We start from the raw sequence: 6,951 nt of genomic DNA, 5'->3' as shown, positions 1-6,951 counted from the left end.
TGAGGCAGGAAATGAGTTTGCCAGGTGAGAGACAGCAGGCAGGCCAGGGTGGCTGGAGCGGAGAGTGGGGGGCAGGAAGGACTTTGTGCCCAGCAGGACAGGGCAGGACTGACTGAGGTGGGAGGTCGATGGGCCCCTGGGCTGAGAACAGCTGGGACTTGTTAGGCCAAGTAAATTGGGCTTTGTTTTTCTCTGACACTTCAAGGAAAAAGCTATTTGCAAGAGGTGAGCTCCGCCAGAGTAAAAAGATAAGATGACCAGTTCAATCACTCCTGGGGTCAAGGAGAGCTCCCAATTACACCTGCGCAGTAAGACTCCCGGGGTCAAACAGGGAGGGGGCGCCAGACCATAATAAGTCCTGATACCATCCTTGCACCCTTTGCTCTGGAGTCCATCTTTGCCAAAAGATGCACCCGCACATTGGGGAGGGTCCTGTGTCCCCTCGGGTGTGAGAAATAAAGAAGATACTTGGCCAAAGGTAAGCAAAGACCCAGAAAAACTGTGCTGTATAAGCGATTTAAATCCCCTCCCTGGTGCACGCCTCACTCAGGGGGACCCCCCCAACCCTCACTCCTCTTTAGGGTGTGTATTATTTCTTTGCTTCTGACTTAAATAAATCACTTCTGTGTGCTCTGCCACATGTGCTGTGACTCTAACAATAGACTTTAAACCTATTTTCACATTGAAACATTCTTGCTTTCAACAGGGGGCAAGAATCAGGGCAATTCTGCTTCTTGCCTCTGACTCGTCTAGAAGCTGGGATTCCTGGTTTTCATCTGCCCAGGTTCAATTCCTGAGCAGGGAATTAAGGTCTCACTTCCAGCCATCACTCACTGCTGTCTCTCCGAGATCAGGACCACAGAGGCCCCCGTCCTTGGGGAGGAAGAGAGTAGGGCTGGGAGGGTCCTGAGCAGAGGCTCCGACTTATATGTTGTGAAGGGGAGAAGGGGCAGGAGTAGGATGGCCAGTGAAGAGATGACCACAGAAGTCCTGGCAGGACATGAAGGAGGCTGGACGGGGTGGTGGCAGTGGGGGTATAGAGTGGCCCAATTCTGGATCCCACAGGACCTACCAAGAAATCGAGTGTGGGCTGTGAGAGAAAAACAGGAGTTGGGAGGAGAGAGAGCAGCTCGATTTCAGAGACCAGGTTCCTTGCTGCCTCCCCGTGCATGAGACCCAGTGAATCTCAAACAATAGTAAAGAGAAAGAGCAGATAAGGAAGACTCCAGTTCCTTCCTTCAGATCTGGCCGCTTTTGCCTTTTCTAGGGCCGTTCCTGTGGCATATGAGGTTCCCAGACCAGGGGTCGAATCGGAGCTGTAGCCGCCAGCCTATGCCAGAGCCACAGCAACACGGGATCCGAGCCGCGTCTGCAACCTACACCACAGGTCACGGCCACGCCAGATCGTTAACCCACTGAGCAAGGGCAGGGACCGAACCCGCAACCTCATGGTTCCTAGTCGGATTCGTTAACCACTGCGCCACGACCGGAACGCCTGCTTCTTTTTTCTTAAACGTGTCAGAAGGCGCCCTCTGGTGGCTAATGCTTGAAATTGCGATTCCTCAGATGGACGCTGTAAGGCACCCAGGAATCACTGACTAGGAAAAAAAATGAGAGACCACACTCCACCCCTCACCCATTTTACAGATGAAGATACTGAGGCCCACCTAGGGCTGAGGTCTGATCTTCATCTCAATAATCGCCCCTTCGTGCCTCCAGCTGTTGTTTTCCAGAGCTGAGTGGGCATTTCACGAAATCTCCCACAACCTCCCACAGGATGCTGGGACTCCATCCTTGGCATCCTTACATTCCTAGGGAACATCACGCTGCCTCAGTCTGCGTACATTCCAAATCCCCCAATTAGCCCATACCTTTCCTACTTAACTGGGTCAGAGATCTCTACCCTATCTGGACTGGAATTTCCACCATCCTTCGCTGCTGGAATCCCGCCCCAGGGCATCCAGCAGAAGTCTGTCTGCAGGGACCCATCTGCCACACCCACACCTGAAAGCTGTTTCCATTCCAGCCCTGTTCTTCCAACCTAGGGTGAAGGACATGCTCCCCAACTGCACCCCATCCAGATGGCACCACAATTCCCCCCACCTTCAATTCTTGGCATGAGCTGTCCTTGTTCCTCACACACGACAGAGCCAAGGAGAGGAAATGTTCTCAGTAGAACAGAGGAGGCTGTCACCTCCCTTGTAGTGCATGTAAGAACTCTACTGATGCAACAATAAAATGACATTTGATGTTTCTTTTTTTTCTTCCTTTTTTTTCTTAAGTAATTTTAAATTCTAGGTTACACAATTAACAGGGTTATAAATTCCTAGAAAAGTAAAATATACCAGTGAAGTCAAGTCTTCTTCAATCTCTTCTCACCTGCCTTCCCGTTCCCCAGACACCACTGCCCGCCCCGCACATGCACAATTCCAAAGGTAATCACTGTTATCAATTTGAAAATCATATTTCCAGATTTTTTTTTCCTATGGATGTATATGTGGCAAACACATAAAGAACATGTAGCTTTTACTTGTGTGGATTATTTTTTCACACAAACAGAATCATCATACTGTATATATTTATCCTGTGAATTTTTTCTCCACTCATTTCTGGACTCGAGTTCAATTAATGGATGTGAGGTCAGAGTCTTTTTTTTTTTTTTTTCTTTTTATGGCTACACCTGTCACATATGGGAGTTCCCAGGCTTAGGATCAACAGCCATAGCAAAGCGGGATTGAACCCTCATCCTCATGGACACCATGTTCTTTTTTTTTTTTGTCTTTTGTCTTTGTTGTTGTTGTTGTTGTTGTTGCTATTTCTTGAGCCGCTCCCGCGGCATATGGAGGTTCCCAGGCTAGGGGTCGAATCGGAGCTGTAGCCACCGGCCTACGCCAGAGCCACAGCAACGCTGGATCCGAGCCGCGTCTGCGACCTACACCACAGCTCACGGCCACGCCGGATCGTTAACCCACTGAGCAAGGGCAGGGACCGAACCTGCAACCTCATGGTTCCTAGTCGGATTCGTTAACCACTGCGCCACGACGGGAACTCCAGGATTCTTAACTCGCTGAGCCACAGTGGGAACTCCAGGATTCATTTTGATGAGGTCATGCTGCAAGCCCTTACCAGGAGAGATCAAGTCCCTAACTGGTCTAGAAGCACCCACTGAAACCTCTTCCCCTAATCCTCTTCTCCCACGTCTCCTTTTGCCCTGCTCTCCTTCCTCCCACCTCCCACCTTTTCATCACTCTGGCCCTTAGGCCCTACACAGCCTGCAGGGAGAAGGTCCTAAGCCTCCAGCTCCATCTCAGGAGTTTGGGAGCGTCCTCCGCCCCCTAGTGGCTTCTCTTAGTAACGCAGTGGCGCCTTCAGCCCCGATCCACCTGTTCGGAAAGCACTGCTCACCCCTCAACTGAGAGTGAACTTCCAGGTGCCAGCCCTGTGGGTCCCCACTGCGGGTCAACTGATCTCCGCCCTGGAAACTCCCCTGGCTGAACGTGAGCGACCTCCTGACCTTCCAGCAGAGTCTACCTGTTTGAGAGGAGCCCCCTCACCTCTCCCCCCAACCCCCGCCCCGCCCCGCCGTGCTTGGTGCAGCGTCCTTGGACTAAAACCGAGTCATTGCTCTCGGGTCTGTTGTAGTTCCCCTACCAGGAATGGATTCTACAGGTATTTCGCACAAGGGCAAAAGGACAGACTACCACGCCGCTCTGTTGCAGCGTTGTTCTGGATGGCAAATGATAGGCGCCCAGCAAGGGGAGCCGGCTGACTTCATCCGTTAATGGAACACCTCTCAGCCCTGCTCATCTCCCCGCTTGGACTAGTTTCCCTCTAAGTGGTTCCACCGGCTGTCCTGACTCTGCAACCTGCTCCCACCGGGTCCTTCCCCTCCTCCCAGGTTCCTCTCTCCTCTCGCCCTGCTCGCTCTTTTTTCTGCAGAACATATCTGCTAAGGTACTAAGTAATTTCCTTTTTCGTGATGCTTGTTGTCCATCTCACCCCAATAGAATGCCAGCTCCCCAAGGACAAGGCCTTTGTTATTTTGTTCAGTTTTATATCCCAAGCACCTCTCACAGCGCCTGACATATAGCTGACACTTAATAAAAGTTGGTTGAATGAATGAAGCCGGTGCATGAAGGTCTCATTGCTCAGGATATAGAAAGATCTCCAAGAGACATTAGGTGGAAAAAAGCAAGCTTGGGAATGATGTGGATAATGCGTCCTACTGTGTAAAGGATGTGGGTGGGATGCTTTCCAGTAAACCTAAAACTGCTAAATATATAGATCTATGAAATAGAATAAAGTCTATCAATTAAACAACAAAGGCTATAAAAGTGTCTGGAGATGACAAGGAAGGAGAGAACATTTTGGCTGGGGTTCATTCATTCACATGTGCAACAAACATTTATTAAGCTCCCAGTGTATACTGTTTATATTAGACACCTATGTCAGGAAAGGTTTCTCTGGAGGAGGTGGTATTTAAGATTGGCTTTGAAATATGCGTAGGATTGTACCAGAAAAAGAGGTCAGAAAAGATATTTTTTTTCTTTAAAAACATTTTTTTTTCTTTTTCTTTTTATGGCTGCACCTGCGACCTATGGACATTCCCAGGCTAGGGGGTCGAATCGGAGCTGCAGCTGCCGGCCTACACCACAGCCACAGCAACGCCAGATCTGAATTGCTTCTGCAAGCGATGCTGCAGCTTGCGGCAACACCAGATCCTTAATGCACTGAGCAAGGCCAGGGATCAAACAGGGACTATGCTGGGTTCTTAACCCACTGAGCCACAATGGGAACTCCAGGATATTCTAGTAGAAGGATCGGTTGGAAATCGTGGTGGTTTAGATGTACTGTAAACAGTTAAGAGAACGATGAGCAGATCTGGCTGTAAGGAACAAAGGCTATACCTATAAGCACAAGGGCTAAAGTAGCCATGGTGTATTGGTCCCAGTTGAGGAAGGATGGAAACGTGAGGCTAAGGTCTTTCTCTTCATTTGGGGGCATCTTTGAAGGCTGATAATAAAGATACATAGCTCAATTTAAAATAAAGATGAGGGACTTCCCATCGTGGCTCAGTGGTATCGAAACTAACTAGTGTCCATGAGGATAAGGGTTCGATCCCTGGCCTCGCTCAGTAGGTTAAGGATCCTGCGTGGCCGGGAGCTGTGGTCTAGGTCGAAGACATGGCTGGGATCTGGTGTTGCTGTAGCTGTGCCATAGGCTGGCAGCTGAAGATCCAGTTCAACCCCTGGCCGGGGAACCTCCATATGCTGCAGGTGTGACCCTAAAAAGCGAAAATAATAATAGTTAATAAATAAAATAAAGATGAGAAGGCGCACTTGCAAAGTAGATGTAGGTCCCAGTTAAGGCAGAACTTCCTGGGAGGCAGGCTGGGGCAATGCGGAGAAGGAGAAATGCAGACCAGGAGGGCCTCACTGTGCAGTCCTAGCGGAGGACAAGCATTTCAGGGTCCTCGAGGGAGCAAATTCTTATGTCTCAAGAGTTAATGATTAGGAAACATCGTTCCAACTAAAAACTAGTTAAAACAGTCTCATGTTATGTCCTGCGTGAACTTACTACTACTGGTTACTTACTAGTTAGAGTTCTACTGCCCCTGGTGTTTTTTCTCCCTCTGAAACCCTCCCCAACACCTTCCTTTGGTGAGTAATCTTCACTTCAGGGAGAAGGTAAAGGTGCGATCACCACAAAGATCCCCAGAAATCATCACTGGACCACCTAACTCCGGCCTTGATGACTTTGAAAAGATCTATGAAGAAAAAAGAATGCAGATGCTCTAATCCTTATCAACATCCCTATTTTTATTTTATTTTTATTTTTTTATTTATTTTATTTATTTATTTTTATTATTTATTTATTTATTTATTTATTTGTCTTTATAGGGCTGCACCTGCGGCATATGGAGGTTCCGAGGCTAGGGGTCGAATCGGAGCTATAGCTACCGGCCTATGCCAGAGCCACAGCAACGCAGGATCCGAGCCGCGTCTGCGACCTACACCACAGCTCATGGCAACGCCGGATCCTTAACCCACTGAGCAAGGCCAGGGATCGAACCCACATCCTCATGGATCCTAGTCAGGTTCGTTAACCACTAAGTCACGAAGGGAATGCCCAAGGGAGACACAGTTTTGAGCCGTTAGCCTTCCGTGGCCTCCTTTGCCAGGCAAGACAATAAAGCTGTTCTTTCTGCTTCACCCAAAACTCTGTCTCCAAGATTTAATTGGTGCCCGTGTACAGAGACTAGTTTTGGCTACTTCCGAGCCCCTGACAGCTGAAAGAAGGACCTGATCTCCTTCCCTGGCCTCTGCTCGCCTCACTCCCCAAGCATTTGCCTGGGGAGTGATTGCTTATCAAGTAAATTACTGTCACAGAGAATAAGGCAAAAAGCATGCCAGAATTATTCACACAAGTCAACATGCAGGGAACAATTACTAGGTGCCAGACACTGTCAGATGCCTTCCACACCACATACGCCACCGGTTTGAGTCTGGATTTGAATCCTGACCCTGCACTTACCAGCTGTAACATCTTCAGGGAGTCACTTAACCTCTTTGAGCCTCAGTTTCCCCATCCATGAAGTAGGGACTAAAAGCACCTGCAGAGTTCCTGTTGTGGATGGGCAGGTTAAGAACCCAACATAGTGCCCATGAGGTTGCAGGTTCAATCCTGACCTCGCTCAGTGGGTTAAGGATCCAGCGTTCCCACAAACTGCAGTGTAGGTAGCAGATGTGGCTCAGATCTGGTGTGGCTGTGGCTGTGGTGTAGGTCAGCAGCTGCAGCTCCCATTTGACTCCTAGCCTGGGGATCTCCATATGCCGCAGGTGCAGCAGTAAAAATAAAAGAATAAAAGTAGCCACTGTTGGAGTTCCCGTTGTGGCACAGTGGTTAACAAATCCAACTAGGAACCATGAGGTTGCAGGTTCGATCCCTGGC

The sequence above is a fragment of the Phacochoerus africanus genome, chromosome 3 (assembly GCF_016906955.1).
Source record: "Phacochoerus africanus isolate WHEZ1 chromosome 3, ROS_Pafr_v1, whole genome shotgun sequence".
Taxonomy (NCBI): Eukaryota; Metazoa; Chordata; class Mammalia; order Artiodactyla; family Suidae; genus Phacochoerus; species Phacochoerus africanus.
Note: the sequence above shows the minus strand (reverse complement) of the source record.